Here is a 17,583-nt window from a genome sequence, read left to right on the forward strand (position 1 = left end):
ACCCTTTGTATACTTAAAAAAAGCTTTTAGTATCTTCTTTGATATTAGTTGCCAGCTTCCTTTTATAATTAATCTTTTTCTTCCTAATGACCTTTTCAGTTTCCTTCTGTAAGTTTTTAAAAGCTTCTCAATCCCCTATCTTCCCATTAGATTTGGCTTCCTTGTATGCCCTCTCTTTTGCTTTTACTTTGGCTCTGACTTCATTTGTTAGCCACAGTAGTGTCCTCCGTCTATTTGAAAATTTCTTCTTATTTGGAATATATCTGTCTTACACTTCCCTCATTTTTTTTTACCATATGTTCAGCCAATTTTGTTGGGGATACAGCACATTGTTAAGATGTCCTAATGGGGGCAGGGGAAATCGGGTGTCTATAAATTAATATGTTAGTGGGCCTGTCAAAGTCAGTCAAGTTCATTGATATGCAGAAGTTCATGCATGCACCAGTACAATGGAAGATTTTTTTGTAGCAGCATCTTCGTCACACAGCGTCAGATACTCAACATTCATCAGAAAAAGATACATTAAATATAAATTAAGCACTTTTTTACAAGAAACAACACAATTACAATAAAGAAAAGCAAGGTCCATTTTAATGCAAAATGAGCAAGACAGAAAGTACACGTGAGAACATAGGTGCGCCAGAACCACTTTGCACAAGAATCTGCAAGAAGCTCACAAGCCATTCTTAGAGAAACTTTATTGATAGGCAGAAGTAGTACAAAGTAAACACAGGAGAGCCCAATTATATGGTTATATAAATGTTATACATTGGGTATTGAATAACAAATAGTGTTTCAGATGACATCTGATATTTATTCAAATCATATCTTTTCTGCTTCATCTGTATGCTGTACAATTGCTGGGTGGTTTGTAGTTGTTTCTGGAAATTAGGTAGCTATTGATTGTGTCATGCACAGCTTTAAAGCACTTTTCTAGGGTCAAGCAGCATAACCCTCAAGATAATAGGCAGCTCTCTCCAAAGCCCATTCTTACACATACACTGTTCATGATAAGTAATTCAATAATGGAATCTGAAATAATTCAGCAAATCTAAAATGAGTATTATAACATTATTGCAGATTCTGCTAAAGTTAAATACCTTATTTACAGAATAGGCTATAATCTTATTCATATTTGAGACTGAACCCACATTATATTCATAGTGCTCTCTTTATATTCAAATGAAGTCCAATTTATTTCCCATTATTGCAACAACTGATTTTTCAGAAAAGTAAACTTCAGAAATAGTTATTTAACCATAAGATTCAAAAGGAGAATTGGGTCCTTTCTGATATTTACTCACCTGTAAGGATATTGTTGTGGTTCATGTAAGGAATTAGTGATTTTTTTTATCAAATTGTGGAAATAGGCTTAAAGTAATAAAAAAAAGCTTCACGTCTTTCCTCACAAAAGACAGAAGTTAAACTGTTAGCAAGGTTCCTGCTGTTCTTGAAATTGTGCCAAAGATTTTCTCTACAACTGTGATTTACCTCATTCTTCTTTTTCTTAAACGGTTCAACAGTTTTGTAGATTCTAAGTGGCGAGTGAGACCATGCATGAAATGCAAATTATTTCACAGATGGGGTAAATGATGGGATTGACAGATGGATAGTTTGTGAGATTGTCTCCTCCTTGCTTCACTTTCATGGGATGTCTGTATGCTCCAAATCCATGGCCTCGAGGTTTTGAAAACCATCCTGAATGTTTGTTCTCTATTTTGAGCAGACATGGGCTAGATATTCCCAGGATGTCACATTTCTTTAAAAAGGTTTTGATTGCAGCCATAAATCTTTTCCACTGTCCATCTGTTAATTTCTTCCTATGGCAGAGTTTGGGAAGGGGCTGTGTTCGGCATGCTGGTGTAGGATTTAGCAGTTACTTCTAACAATTTGCTAACTATTTGGTTCTGTCAACAATAAGTAGTTGCGAATGGTGAACACTATTTGGGCAGTCAGTTGATTAACTTCACAAAGATGTTGTGAAATGGTTGGTTCAAGCAATTGTATGCATTGTACAACCAAAGAAGGGGAAATTTGCACAGAGAAAATGTATTTAATATGGGCCGGTTTAATGTTAAACTAGAGCCACTTTCAATAAGATAGCAACATATTACTAATAATAATGATAAAAGATCAGAAGTTATGTCACATTTTTGATCCTGAATTAAGTGAACAGGCAGTTGGATTTCCTATACTAACCAGTGTGAAGTGGCCTGTGATTGGCAAGCAGGAACAGAGTGTTGAGTGATTGGTGTGATAAATGTTGGGGAAAGGTTAAAGACTGACTCCATTATCAGGGGAGGAATCCAATCTGAAACAATATTAAGTCTCCCTCAAAAACTCAGAAGAGCAGGATAAAAACAGAACTGGTGCCAGTCCATTTGGAACTCAGCAAGTAAATCTCGCCAGCTGATTTTAACTGCAGGTCTGTTACAGTTAAAATTGTTCCTGAAGACTTGTTTTCTTTCTTTTTAAATGTAATACAGAACTGTTTGTTATATTTTGTATGCCATTCACGTATTCAGAGTCATAGAAAACCACAGCACAGAAACAGGCCCTTTGACCCACCTAGTCCATGCTGAACCATTTAAACTACTTAGTCCCCCTCATGCTCACCTTATATATTTCGCCTTTCACACTTAACCCATGACTACTAGTTGGAATCTCACCCAACCTCAGTGGAAAAAGCCTGCTTGCATTTATCCTATCTATACCCGTCATAATTTTGTATACCTCTGTCGAATCTCCCCTCAATCTTCTATGTACTAGGGAATAAATTTCTTGCCTCTCCAATCTTTCCTTATAGTGTCAGCAACATCCTTGTAAATTTTCTCTGTACTCTTTCAAACTTATTTACTTTTTTCCTGTAGGTAGTTGACCAGAACTGCACATGACACTCCCTGTTACGCCTCACCAACATCTTACACAACTTCAACATAACATTCCATGTGCTGTACTCAATACTTTGATCTATGAAGGCCAATGTGCTAAAAGCTTTCTTTATGACTCTATCTACCTGTGACACCACTTTCAATGAATTATGGACCTGTATTCCCAGATCCCTTTGTTCTACTGCACTCCTCTGTGCCCTACCACTCACTGTATAAGAACTATTCTGGTTGGTCCTCCCTAAGTGCAACACCTTGTACTTGTCTGCATTAAATTCCATCTGCTATTTTTCAGCCCATTATTCGAGCTGATCCAAATCCCATTGCAAGCTTTGATCATCTTCCTTGCTGTCCACTGCACCCCCAGTCTTTTTAGATTAGATTATGAGAACACTCAGTCCTCTTTTATTGTCATTTAGAAATGCATACATACATGCATTAAGAAATGATACAATCTTTCTCTGGAGTGATATCACAGAAAGCAGGACAAACCAAAGACTAACACTGACAGAACCACATAATTATAACATGTAGTTACAGCAGTGCAAAACAGTACCATAATTTGATAAAGAACAGACTATGGGCACGGTAAAAATAGTCTCAAAGTCCTGAGTCGATCGACTCCCGAGTCCCCAAAAGCAGGCGGCAAAAGAGAGAAACTCCCTGCCATAAACCTCCAGGCACCGTCAACTTGCTGATGCTTTGGAAGCGGCTGACCACAGCCAACGCTGAGTCTGTCCATCCGTCCGAAAACTTCGAGCCTCCGACTGGCCCCTCCGATACAGCCTCCCGAGCGCCATCCTCTGCCGAGCGCCTTCGACCTCGCCCCAGCTGCTGAAACACGCAAAGCTGAGGATTTCGAGGCCTTCTGTTCTGGAGATTCCGGTTACCACACAGTAGCAGCGGTAGTGAAGCGGGCATTTCAGAAGTTTTCCAGATGTTCCTTCGTACTCTCACGTCTGTCTCCATCAAATCAGAATTGTGCACGGTCCCCTACTTGACACATAACAGATATTCATCACCGGAGAGGCCATGTGTGCTGCCATCACGCCGCCATTTTCTCCTCCTCTTGGTGCATTATGCAAATTTGCTGATCCAATTTACCACATTATCATCCCGATCATTGGCATAGATGGCAAACAACAATGGACCCAGCAATGATCCCTGTGGTAGGTACTCCACTAGTCACAGGCCTCCAGTCAGAGAGGCAACCATCTACAACCACTCTCTATCTTCTCCTGCAAAGCCAATGTCTAATCCAATTTACTGCCTCATCGTAAATGCCAAGCAACTGAACCTTCTTGACCAACCTCCCTTGTGGGATCTTGTTAAATGCCTTGCTGAAGTCCATGTAGACAACACCTACTGCCTTGTTGTCATCAACTTTTCTGGTAACTTCCTCAAAAATCTCTATAAGATTGGTTAGGCATGACCTACCATGCACAAAGCCATGTTGACTATCCCTAATCAGTCCCTGTCTATCCAAATAACCATATATCTGGTCTCTTAGAATACCTTCCAATAACTTTTCTACTACTGATGTCAAGTTCACTGGCTTATGATTTCTTGGTTTATTCTCTCCTCTGTAATCTGTATAGGGTTCATGATCTCACTGCTGTTTTGCCTCACTTCTATAGACTCTGTGTCTATCTCTCCAGTAAGTACAGATGAAAAAAAAATCATTTAACATCTCTCCATCTATTTTGGTTCCACACATAGATTACCGTTCTGATCCTATGGAGGACCAATTTTGTTCCTTGCAATCCTTTTGCCCTTCATATATTTGTGGAAGTCCTTAGGATTCTCCTTCACCTTGTCTGCTAAGGCAACCTCATGTCTTCTTTTAGCCCTCCTGACTTCTTTCTTAAGTGTTCTATTGCATTTCTTATACTCCTCCAGTGACTCATTTGATCCTACCCGTCTATACCTGCTATGCATCTCCCTTTTTTCCTATCTAAGGGCCTTTTTTCTTATCTCTTGAACACTAAGGCTCCCTAAACCTGTTATCCCTGCCTTTTATTCTGACAGGCACATACAAACTTTTTACCCTCAAAATTGCACTTCTGAAGGTCTCCCACATACCAAGTACACATTTGTCAGAAAACAGCCTGTACCAATCCATAAGCCAGAACCTTTCTGATACCATAAAACTTGGCCTTTCTCCGACTTAGAATCTCAACCCGTGGACCAGACCTATCCTCTTCCATATTTACTTTGAATCTAGAGGCATTACGATCACTAGATGCCAAGTGTTCCCCTACACAAACTTCTGTCACCTGTCCTGTCTCATTCCCTAATAGGAGATCAAGTATTGCACACTCTCTCATTTGGACTTCTATGCACTGATTAAGGAAACTTTCCTGAACACATTTGATCAACTCCATCACATCTCGTCCTTTTACTGTATGGGAGTCCTGATCAATACATGGAAAGTTAAAATCACCTTCCCTATCACAGTGTTATGTTTCTTGCAACAGTCTGTGATCTATTTACAAATCTGTTCCTCTAAATCCCACAGACTGTTGAGAGGGGTATAATATAGTCCCATTAACGTGGCCATACCTTTCTTATTCCTCCGTTCTACTCTTACGGACTCACTGGACGAGTTCTCCAGACAAAGAATGCTTCATCTCTCAATGTATTTCCAACATTACTCTAATATTACTGAAATATTAAACACAGGGCACTGTGCTCAATGTATACAAAGAACTTAACTCCAAGTGAGTAAACAAACTTAAGTTGCCCCAATAACAGAAATTTCTTCAGAGAAATTCTAACTGCTGAGTTTAAAATTCCAGCACAAGTATGAGGATGGAGCTTATTAAATACGTTTTCACTGTTGAATGAATTGTCAATGACTGTTAGGCCTTCCAAATAAAGCTAGAACATTCCCTGGGTGATAATCACATTCAATTATTACTAAATAGCTTATCTGAATACATCTGCTGCCACCATTATATTGATAAAAAGCCTGCAATCCCATAAGCGCTTGGTTGCACTGGTAAAAAGCACATTAGCAGGCCGTACACCAGCTGCCTTCTTATTCTTACCCCTCAGTAGATATTCCAATAAAAAAGGACTAATCACCATAAAAACCATTCCTGTTATGATGGCAGTTTCAGTGTGTAAACATATTTTGCTCCCTTCCACTGATCATCATAACCATCCTCCTCTCTTACCAAAAGTACTTTCCACTTCCACTGATAACAGCTCACCAATAATAATATACATTTAACAATAAAATAATTAATTTGACATACCTGATATACACTTTCAGATTAATTCATTGAACTCAGAATAGCAGCTTATTATTTATTCATTAATCTTTTTACGTGCACTGTATTTGCTGATTTTCTGCTTACTGTTGGCCGTGCACATGCCTTCATGCTTGGGTAAGAAAATAAGTGCCGTGCTCAAATGTCTCTAATTACCTTTAGTAGACTTGAACTGAATCCATTAGTTCCTAAGGACTGATATATTAAACCATCATTAAAAGCACATCAAAAAATTTACAAATCATTACAAATATTAATGAAATTATAATAATTAAGAATAACAGCTCACCTTCTCCTTTCTGCAGAGTGACAGTCCCTGGTGAAATGAATGAGGTCTCTGGCCTAGCACTCTTAGTTAAATAGGTTATAATAACCTTGAAGGTGCTAGGTGGTTGGCCAGCAAGCTCGTACAGATTTTTTGCTACCACCACACAGTTTCAGTGACCCGAGTTTGATCTTGATCGGGGAATAAGGATGTTAACTTTGCGTCTGTATGGTGTTCCCTTCGGCTATGCTTATCTCATCCCTAAAGATGTCACACTGGGGTAATTAGCTACTGAGTGTTGGTGGGTAGAAGGAGAAGTGAGGTGAGGAGTAGGGTGCAGAGATGATGGGCATGTGAGAGAGATTACTTATAGGGAAGTGAAGTGGAAGATTGAACTGATGAGAATGCTCTAAATTCTGGCATATTTTCAATGGATTGATGGGTTTCTTTATATTGTAAGGAAACAGGAAAGATAGGAGAGCTACCACTCAGTGTGCCCTGGATTTAAAGAGATGTGCACTGTCACATAATCCTCCCTCCTCTGAAATTTACAATTTAGGGCAGCGACACGGGAGAGAGAAAAAAAAAACTGAAGAATGAAGTAATCAGATATGCTCAAACCTAGTGATGCAGCCCAAAAAGTGAGGCTAGGCTCAAATCTGACATAATTTCTTATCCAAATTGTTGTTACCTTGCACCAAATACAAGTGAGTTTCATGAAGGTTAATTTCCATAGAAAGTGGTTGCAGATTTGATGTGGTCCTGTCGTAATTCCGGGACTCACTGAGAATCTTGCCAGGAATCTATGACTTGTCGCTGGCCACCACACTGAGCCCAGTGATAGAGCTTAGTACTTCAGAATCAGAATCAGATTTAATATCACCAGCATATGTCATGTAACTTGTTAACTTAACGGCAGCAGTGCAATGAAATACATGATAAATAAGTATAGAGGAAAAAACTGAGTTACATTAAGTACATACGTATATGTCTATTAAATAGTTAAGTTAAAATCAGCAGTGCAAGATGACAGAAATAACAAAGTAGTGAGGTAGTGTTCATGGGTTCAATGTTGGTTCAGAAATCCGATGACAGAGGGGAAGAAGCTGTTCCTGAATCGTTGAGTGTGTGCCTTCAGGCTTCTGTACCTCCGTCCTGATGGTGCAATAAGGAGAGGGCATGTCCTGGGTGGTGGGGATTCTTAATGATGGACGCCGCCTTCCTAAGGCACTGCTCCTTGAAGATGCCTTGGATACTATGGAGGCTAGTACCTGTGATGGAGCTAACTAATTTTACAAGTTTCTGCAACTTATTTCGATCTTGAGCAGTAAGCCCCCCCCGGACCCTACCCCCCCAATACCAGACGGTGATGCAGCCAGTCAGAATGCTCTCCACGGTACATTTGTAGAGGTTTTTGAATGTTTTAGTTGACAAACCAAATCTCCTCAAGTTTCTAATGAAATACAATTGCTGTCTTACCTTCTTTATAGCTGCATCAGTATGTTGCATCCAGGTTAGGTCCTCAGAGATATCGAAACTGCTCACTCTCTTCACTTGCCCAGGAACATGAAATTGCTCACTCTCTCCACTTCTGATCCCTCTCTAAAGATTGGTTTGTGTTCCCTTGACTTACCCTTCTTGAAGTCCACAATCATCTGTTTGGTGTTGCTGACATTGGGTGTAAATAAGGTTGTTACTGTGACACCACTCAACCACGTGGTAGATCTTGTTTCTGTACGCCCTCTCGTCACCATCTGAAGTTCCTCTAACAATGGTTGTATCATCAGCAAGTTTATAGATACTGTTTCAGCTATGCCTAGCCACACAGTCATGGGTGTAGAGAGAGTGGAACAGTGGGCTAAGCACACATCCCTGTGGAGCACAAGTGTCAATTGTCAGCGAGATGGAGATGTCATTTCCAATCCGCAAACAGATTGTGATCTTCTGGTTAGGAAACTGAGGATCCATTTGCTGAGGGAGATACAGAGGCCTAGGTTCTGTAGCCTTTCAATCAGGAGCATAGGAATGATGTTGCTAAATACTGAACACAGTCAATAAACACCATCCTGACATAGGTATTTGAGTTGTCCAGATGATCCAAGACTGCGTGGAGAGCCATTGAGATCGTGTCTGCTGTAGACCTATTGTGGTTATAGATAAATTGCAGGGGGTTCCAAGGTTCTCTAGCTTTAACCTGAGAAATTACTTCTCCATTCCAGTGGTCAGACCCAGCATAAGATCAGAGACCCAATCATTCCACTGAGGAGTGTCAGCCTGCAAATAGATAAGGTAATTAAAAAATATACATATTTTACTTAGTTAATATTTGCAGTGATATACTGCATATCTTTTAACAGATTTTATTATATTTTATAACATTTTAATGTTTTAACTCAATTTTAATAGCTTTAATTTTACTTTTCACATCAGAGGCACTTATCTGTTAAAACTGCTCCAGGCATTTGATGCTTCTTGCATTGCATTCTATTGAGTCTGGCACAGAGCTGCCGCCTCATAGCTCCAGAGACCCATTTTGTATCCTGATCTAACGTTGTCCATGCAGAGCAGTGGCTCTACCCCCACCCCCACCAGGCGGCTGTGGGAGTTTCTAAGGGGGTGATAGTGATAAGTGAGCAGTGGGAAGGGTGCTTGGTAACAAGGGCGCAGCTGAGGGATTACAGGCTTAATTTAAGAAACGAATTACTTATTATAAACATTTGATCCTCAGTGCCTCATAATTGATTACAATAATCATATAATCACCTCATCCCTTGCTAACCCACCGCTCTCTTAGCCTTTGCTTGAAGTGCATTATAGTTGTTGAAAAGCAATGTGACACTTCTGTATTTCAAAGGTTCACTTATTTATTTGGCATATCACACTCCAATCACGCAGTGATGCAATTCCTGTGAATTAGGGTATGGTGTTCAATGGGGTAAAGTTCAGAATCTGTCCTTTTGAATGGTCATAACTGCATTTCTCAAGCCCACAGACCAACCGAGATATCGCTGCTCCACATTATGTACCTTCAGCAGGCACAGAGTCAGGTTTTACTTGAGCTATGATGATGTTATAGCTTTCCCCTTTATCGATTGCAGCGCTTGAGGTTGGACCTAAACAATAGGCAACTGGACCATGGTTGTTAATCCATAACAAAAATGGCAGAAGCAAACCAAATGAGAAAAGAAGTGTAGACAGTATAGTGTGGAGTATCTGAAGTATGGATTTATACCAGCAGCAAGCAAGCGACAGCAGCCAATTTGTCTGTTGTGTGAAAACAATTTTTTTTCCAATGCGACAATGAAACCATCCAGGCTCTTTGAACATTCGAAGAGGATACACTCTGATAAACAAAAACTTGACATGTATTCAGTCACTTCATGAAAACTTTTAGAAGCAGAGAAAAAAACTCAAAACATGTTTGCCAGCTCTTCACAGCAAAACAGTGTAGGTTTGTGTGGATTATACAATATTTAATTGGTAAATCTGGAAAGCCTCAAAGCCTCTCTTCTGGAGAAGAACCGATTCTGTTAGCAGTAAGGTAGGTTTAGTATGAATTACCAGACCAAATAATTAATGTGATTTGACTCTGTAGATGAAATGTCTGAGAATGTGGAAGGCATATTGTGCAATATTACAATAAAATTTGCTCTGCAGTTGTTGGACTCAACTTTGATTCTTGGTTATGTTCACTTCATAAAAGATGAAATCATGGTTTGTGAGTTATTTGCAAGGGAACGAGAAACAGATTCAAAGGGGGAGTCAACATTTCAGTTTGTTGAGCAATTTTTCCAAGAGAAGGATGTTTTGCTCATCAACATTCTTGCTGGACAGGATAGTTGAATGCTCCTCTTGTGGGACGTGGGAAGGCAGGGAGACCTCCAGTGTCCCTGAAAACAACATCTGCAAGAAGTGCAAACAACAGGAATTCTGCAGATGCTGGAAATTCAAGCAACACACATACAAGTTGCTGGTGAACGCAGCAGGCCAGGCAACATCTCTAGGAAGAGGTACAGTCGACGTTTCAGGCCGAGACCCTTCGTCAGGACTAACTGAAGGAAGAGTGAGTAAGGGATTTGAAAGTTGGAGGGGGAGGGGGGGATCCACCAGCAACTTGCATGTGTGTTGTCTGCAAGAAGTGCATCCACATCTAAAAAGGAACACTTCCTATTAAGCAGTTGGAGCTGGAACTGAATGAACTCCAGATAGTTCAGGAGACAGAGGGGGTGATACACAGGACATATAGAAAGGTAGTTACACCCAAGGTGCAAGACACAGGAGACTGGGAGAGAGTCAGGAAGGGGAAAAGGTTAAACAACCAGTTCAAAGTACCACTGTGGCTATCCCCCTCAACAACAGGTATACCAATTTGGATTCTGTTGGGGGGGAATGACCTAGCAGAGTAAAGTCACAGCAGTCAGGTCTCTGGCATTGAGTCTGGCTTTGTGACTCAGGAAGGGAGGGGTGAAGAAGAGAGGAGCCGTGGTGATCGGGGATTGGTTAGATATGGGAACAAAGAAAAAGAAGTTCTGTGGACAAGAACGAGATTCCTGAATGGTATGTTGCCTCCTGGGTGCCAGGATATGGGACATCTCGGACCGAACCCTCAGCATTCTTAAGTGGGATGGTGAGGTTGTGGTTCATGGAGGTACAATGACATGAGTAGGACGAGTGACGAAGATCTGCAAAATACGTTCAGGGAATTGGGTGCTAAGCTAAAGGACTGGACCTCCGGGTTTGTGTTCTCAGGATAGCTACCCATGCCATGTACTAGTCAGGCCAGAAATAGGAAGATCGTACAGTTTAACAAGTGGCAAAGGAGTTGGTGTAGGAGGGAGGAGGTCAGATTTTTGGATTATTGGGCTATCTTTCAGGGAAGGTGGGACCTGTACAGAAGAGACAGTTTGCACCTGAACTGGAGAGAGACTAACAGCCTAGCGGGAATGTTTGTTAGTGCTGCATGGTGGTGGTGGGGGTTAAAATAGAGTTGCAAGAGGATGGGAACCAGAGTGCCAGAACAGGTCGGGCAGCATCTGTGGAAACGATGAGTCGTCGTTTCGGGCCGGAACCCTTCATCAGGATGAAACATTGACTCATCGTTTCGTCAGATGCTGCCCGACCTGCTGAGCTCCTCCAGCATGTTGTGAGTGTTGCTTTGACCCCAGCATCTGCAGATTATTTTGTGTTTGTGCCAGAACAGACAGTGGAGACAGATGGTGTTAAGTCCTCAGACAAAGTCAGAAATCAAAAGGATGAGCATTGAGTGACTAACGTTCTGAGTTACGTATACTTTGATGTATGAAAGGCAGCTGAGCTCAGGGCATGGATCAGCACATGGAATTATGCTACTGTAGCCTTTAGTGAGACTTGGTTGCAGGAGGAGCAGGACTGACAGCTCAATATTCTGGGGTTCCATTGTTTTAAACATGACAGAGTGGGAGGAAAAAAGGGGAAAGTGGAGTTAATAGTCAGGGGAAATGTCACAGTAGTGCTCAATCAGGACAGTCTGGAGAACTCATCTAGTGAGGCTTTATGGGTGGAACTGAGGAATAAGAAAAGTATTCCTTATTTCACATTAATAGAATAAATTATAAACAACCCAACGGTCCATTGAATTTAGAGCAACAAATTTCTAGAGAGATTGCAGACTGTTGCAAGAAAAATAAGGTTTTTATTGTAGGGGATTTTAACTATCCATACATTGACTGGGACTGACATATTGTTAAAGGACTAGATGGAATCGAGTTTGTCAAATGTGTTCAGGAAAGTCTCTTAATCAGTACGTAGAAGTTCCAGTGACAGAGTCTGCAGGTTGAAATTCTAAACTGGAGGAAGGCCAATTTTGATGGTGTCAGAAAGGATCTGGCAAGTGTGGATTGGGACAGATTGTTTTCTGTCAAAAGTGTACTTGGTAAGTGGGAGGCCCTCAAAAGTAAAATTTTGAGAGTACAAAGCTTGTATGTGCTTGTCAGAATCAAAGGTAAAGGTAACAAGTTTAGGTAACCTTGGTTTTCAAGACATATTGAGGCTCTGGTGAAGAACAAGAAAGGAGGTGCATAGTGACTACAGGCTGGTGGGAACAAATAGAGTACTTATGGAGTATAAAAAATGCAAGGGAACACTTAAGATGGAATCTGAAAGTCTAAAATAAAGCATTAGGTTGCCCTAGCAGACAGGATGAAGGAGAATCCTAAGGCATTCTGCAGGTATGTTAAGAGAAAAATGATTGAAAAGGACAAAATCGGTCCTCTGGAAGATCAGAGATGATCCATGAGTGGAGCCAAAAGAGATGGGTGAGATCTTAAATGGATATTTTGCACTTGTATTTACTAGGGAGATGAACACAAATTCTATAGAAATGAAGCAAAGCAGCAGGGAGGTTATGGATTCTGTACAGATTTCAGAGGAGGAGGTGTTTGTTGCCTTGAAGCTAATTAAGGCTGAGATATCCCCAGGGCCTGATAAGGTTTTCCCTAGGGCCCTGTTGGAGGTGGGTGCAGAAATTGCGGGGGCCCTAGCAGAGACATTTGCATCACCCTTAGTGACAGGTGAGATCCCTGAGAATGGAAGATAGCTAACGTTGCTCCACAGTTTAAGAAATGCTGTAAAAAGAAACCAGGAAATTATAGGATGGTGAGCCTGACATCAGGGGTGGGAAGGTTATTGGAAGGTATTCTAAGGGACCATATATGTGAGTATTTGGATAGGCAGGGACTGATTAGGTATAGTTAATATGGGGTTTTTGTGGTAGGTCATGTCTAACCAATCTTAATGAGTTTTCCAGTGATGTTACCAGGGAAAGCATTTAACAAGGTCCTGCATGGAAGGATTGTCAGGAATGTTCAGTCACTCGACATTCCAGATGAGGGAGTAAAATTGGATTAGACTTTGGCTTTTTGGGAGAAGCCAGAGAGTGGTAGTAGATGGTTGCCTGTCTGACTGGAAGCCTGTGACTAGTGGTGTGCCACAAGGGATCAGTGCTGCGTCCTTTGTTATTTGTCATCTATATCAATGATCTGGATGATAATGTGATTAACTGAATCAGCAAATTTGCAGATGACACCAAGAATGGGGGTGTAGTAGACAGCAAGGAAGACTATCAGAGCTTGCTGAGGTATTTGGACAAGCTGAAAAAATGAGCTGAAAAATGGCAGATGGATTTTAATGCAGACAAGTGTGAGGTGTTGCACTTTGGTAGGACTAACCAGGGTAGGTGTTACACAGTCAAAGTAAGGCACTGTTCATAATTCATCCATAATTCATTTAAAGTGGTGGCACATGCAGATAGGGTTGTAAGGATAGTGTTTGGCACAATGGCCTTCATAAATCAAAGTACTGAGTATGGGAGATGCGAGGTTATGTTGAAATTGTATAAGATGTTGGTGAGATCTAATTTAGAGTATTGTGTGCAGTTTTGGTCACCCACCTACAGGAGAGATGCAAATAAGGTTGAAAGAGTACAGTGAAAATTTACATGGATGTTGCTGGGACTATAGGACCTGAGTTATAAGGAAAAACTGAATAGGTTAAGACTTTATTCCATGGAATGCAGAAGATTGAAGGCAGATTTGATAAAGATATATAAAATTATGAGGGGTATAGACAGGATAAATGCAAACAGGCTTTTTCCACTGAGATTCAGTGGGACTACAACTAGAGGTCATGGGTTAAGGGTGAAGAGTGAAATGTTTAAGGTGAAGATGAGAAATTTCTTCACTCAGAAGGTCATGACAGTGTTGCAGAAAGCAATCTGTGAACACTGTCCTGCACTGTGGAAAAATGTCAACTTGTTCTTTGCTGCCTTTCCAGCATCATATTTAGTAGACTGCAGTTGCCTCTGGTGTCAAGTTTTCTGTTCTCCCTGAGAACATGTGAGTTTCCCCGATGTGCTACAGTTTCCTCCCATGTCCCAACAGGTTGCAGGTTGGCAAGTTAGATGGCCACTGTAAATTGGCCCTGGTCTGTAGGATCTGTGGGGAATTGATGGAAATGTGGGAAGAAACAAGAATGGCTGATGCGATTAATAGGATTGCACCATGAGCTGGCACAGCATTGACGGGCTGAATAACCTCCTTCTCTGCAGTAAGGAAATAAGTCTGGGTCTATCAGTAGCAGGGCTTTCATACTGCATCACCCATGGCCTATTTGCTGCCCAGAGCTGTTTGCCCAGCTCTGGGTTCAGCCCATGTAAACATGAGTGGGCAGGATCCTTGAGTGGAGGCTTGTACTCTTTAGGATATGGCATGTAAAAAAAATCGAGAGATTCCATAATTGCAAACTCTTAAATATGCTGGAGGATTTATTCTTTTCCACTAGTTTTGAAGCCAGCTTCCAGCACTATCTAGGTGGAATTAATTGAACTATTGCAAAAGGTTCAGGGATTCTAAATTGTAATTGAGCCATTCTGAAAATCACCTGAACTCAAGATTTCTATGAATTTCATGCTGGTTGAAAGTCTAATCCACCTAAATCGAAATTGAAGCAAGAAACTCTTTGCACTATCAGTTCAAAATTTTGAAAATTCACTGCCTTTAAGTTGAAATTATGGGATTTCTTATTGCATATTTTTACATGAATGTGTACTTTGAATGATTTTTAACTAAAATCATTTATTTTATTGAGAAACTATAGAATGAAACTAAAATGGGCCAGCTTTATTTTTTCTCAGTATTTTCAGTAATTTTCTGCCAGGTTACTGCAAAAAATGGACACCTTTATTAAAACAACATACATCAAAGTTGCTGGTGAACGCAGCAGGCCAGGCAGCATCTATAGGAAGAGGCGCAGTCGACGTTTCAGGCCGAGACCTTTGGGTCTCGGCCTGAAACGTCGACTGCGCCTCTTCCTATAGATGCTGCCTGGCCTGCTGCGTTCACCAGCAACTTTGATGTATGTTGCTTGAATTTCCAGCATTTGCAGAATTCCTGTTGTTTACCTTTATTAAAACTTATTTTCTGAGGATAAAACATGGAGGAAACATCACGAACTCCCACAGCCCTCAATGATCCTGTGAGTTTAGTCTTTGAGGCTGATCTGCGAGCATCGTTCGGGAGCTCATGGAAAGCATCCTGCCCAGATGGGGTGCCTGGCCAAGTACTAAAGACCTGTGCTGATCCATTGGCCAGAGTGCTACTCAGATATTTAACCTCTCACTTCGGCAGTCTGAGGTACCCACCTGCTTTGAGCCGGCTTCACTTACGTGTCTCAATGACTATTGTCCAGTAGCACTTACATCCACAGTGATGAAGGGTTTAGAGAGGTTGACAATGAAACATTTCAGCTTCTGCCTGAGAAGTGACTTGGATTATATCCACTTTAATTTGCATACTGGCACAAAAAGTCCATTGCAGGTGCCATTTCCTTGACTCCTCTCTCAACTCTGGAACATCTGGACAGCCAAGAGGCTTGCATCAGGATGCTCTTTATCAGCTACAGCTTGGCATTAAACACTATTGATTAGCTTTGAGGGAATGATAGACTTCAAGACCTTAGTCTCAATATCTCCACGTGCAATTGGATCCTCGATTTCCTCATTTGCAGACCCCAGTCAGTTTAGATTGGCAATAACATCTCCTCCACAATCTCCATCAGGTCAGGTGTGCCATAAGGCTGTACACTTAGCCCCCTGCTCAACTGGCTTTACACTTATGACTGTGAGACTAAGCACAGCTCCAATGCTATACTTAAGTTTGTTGATGATATCACTGTCATTGGTCAAATCAAAGGTGGTGATAAATCAGCATATGGGAGGGAGATTGAAAATCTGGTTGAGTGGTGCCACAACAACAACCTCTCACTCAATGTCAGCAAGACCAAGGAGCTGATTATTAACTTCATGAGCCACTACTCATCAGTGGTGGAGAGGGTCAGCAACTTTAAATTCCTTGGTGTTATCATTTCAGAGGAACGATAACACCAAGGAAGAAAGCATGGCAGCACTTCTACTTCCTTAGGAGTTTGCGAAGATTTGGCATGAGATCAAAAACTTTGACAGACTTCTATAGATGTGTGGTGGAGAGTGTATTAACTGGCTACATCACAGCCTGGTATGGAAACACTAATGCCCTTGAATGGAAGATCTTACAAGGGGTAGTGGATAAGGCTCAGTTCAGTACAGGTAAAGCCCTCCCCGTCACTGAACACATCTACACAGTGTTGTCACAAGAAAGCAGCATCCATCATCATGGAGCCCTACCACACAGGTAATGCTTTCTTCTCACTGTTGCCATCAGGTAGAAGGTACAGGAGCCACAGGATTCTCATAACTAGATTCAGGGACAATTATTACCCCTCAACTATTAGGCTCTCAAACCAAAGGGGATAACTTCACTTAACTTCACTTGCCCCATCACTGAAATGTTCCCACAACCTCTGGACTCACTTTCAAGGACTCCTCATCTCATGTTCTTGATATTTATTGTTTGTTTGTTTATTTATTTATCAGTTATTTCTTTCTGTAGTGCACGGATCTGTTTATTTCAGTGCAATGATTCCCCTTAGTATTAATTATTGACTGATAACTTACCCATGTACATTGATTTGTTGTTCTCTCTGCAAAGTGAATAAACACATTTACTTCACCTCCAAGTGCATGCCTTTTTTAATTTGATATGTAGTTGCCCAGGTGAGCATGAACCTGAATGTCAGTGAATATCACCAGCTGCACTGATAGTTATGAGATGACAGAACCCGGAGAAAGGGAGAGAGACAGTGAGAGGAAAGGGTGAACCAGTACAGAGAAGGCAGTCACGGATGCTAGCACAGGGATGTGCGAGTGACAGAGCACAGTGCACAGTGAGAGACATACGTTGAGCGAAGCTAAAGTGAAAAGTAATATGACAATGGCCTTAGTTGAGAAAGTTGACAAATTTAATAGTGCTAATGAAGACAGTGAATCATATACTGAGAGGGTTGAACTGTATTGTAATGCTAATGAGATGGAGGAGGAACAGAAAGTCTCCACACTTCTTAGCTTAATGGGTGCTAAAACTTACAGACTCTTACACAACTTAGTAACTCCTGGAAAGCCAGCAAGCAAGACATTCGATGAAATAGTTGAAATTTTACAAAATCACTGATGCCCATAACCACTAGTAATAGATGAGTAATTTAGATTTCACAAAAAGAACTAGTCAAAAGATGAAAGCTTTTATGA

This window comes from Mobula hypostoma, chromosome 9 (assembly GCF_963921235.1).
Source record: "Mobula hypostoma chromosome 9, sMobHyp1.1, whole genome shotgun sequence".
Classification (NCBI taxonomy): domain Eukaryota; kingdom Metazoa; phylum Chordata; class Chondrichthyes; order Myliobatiformes; family Myliobatidae; genus Mobula; species Mobula hypostoma.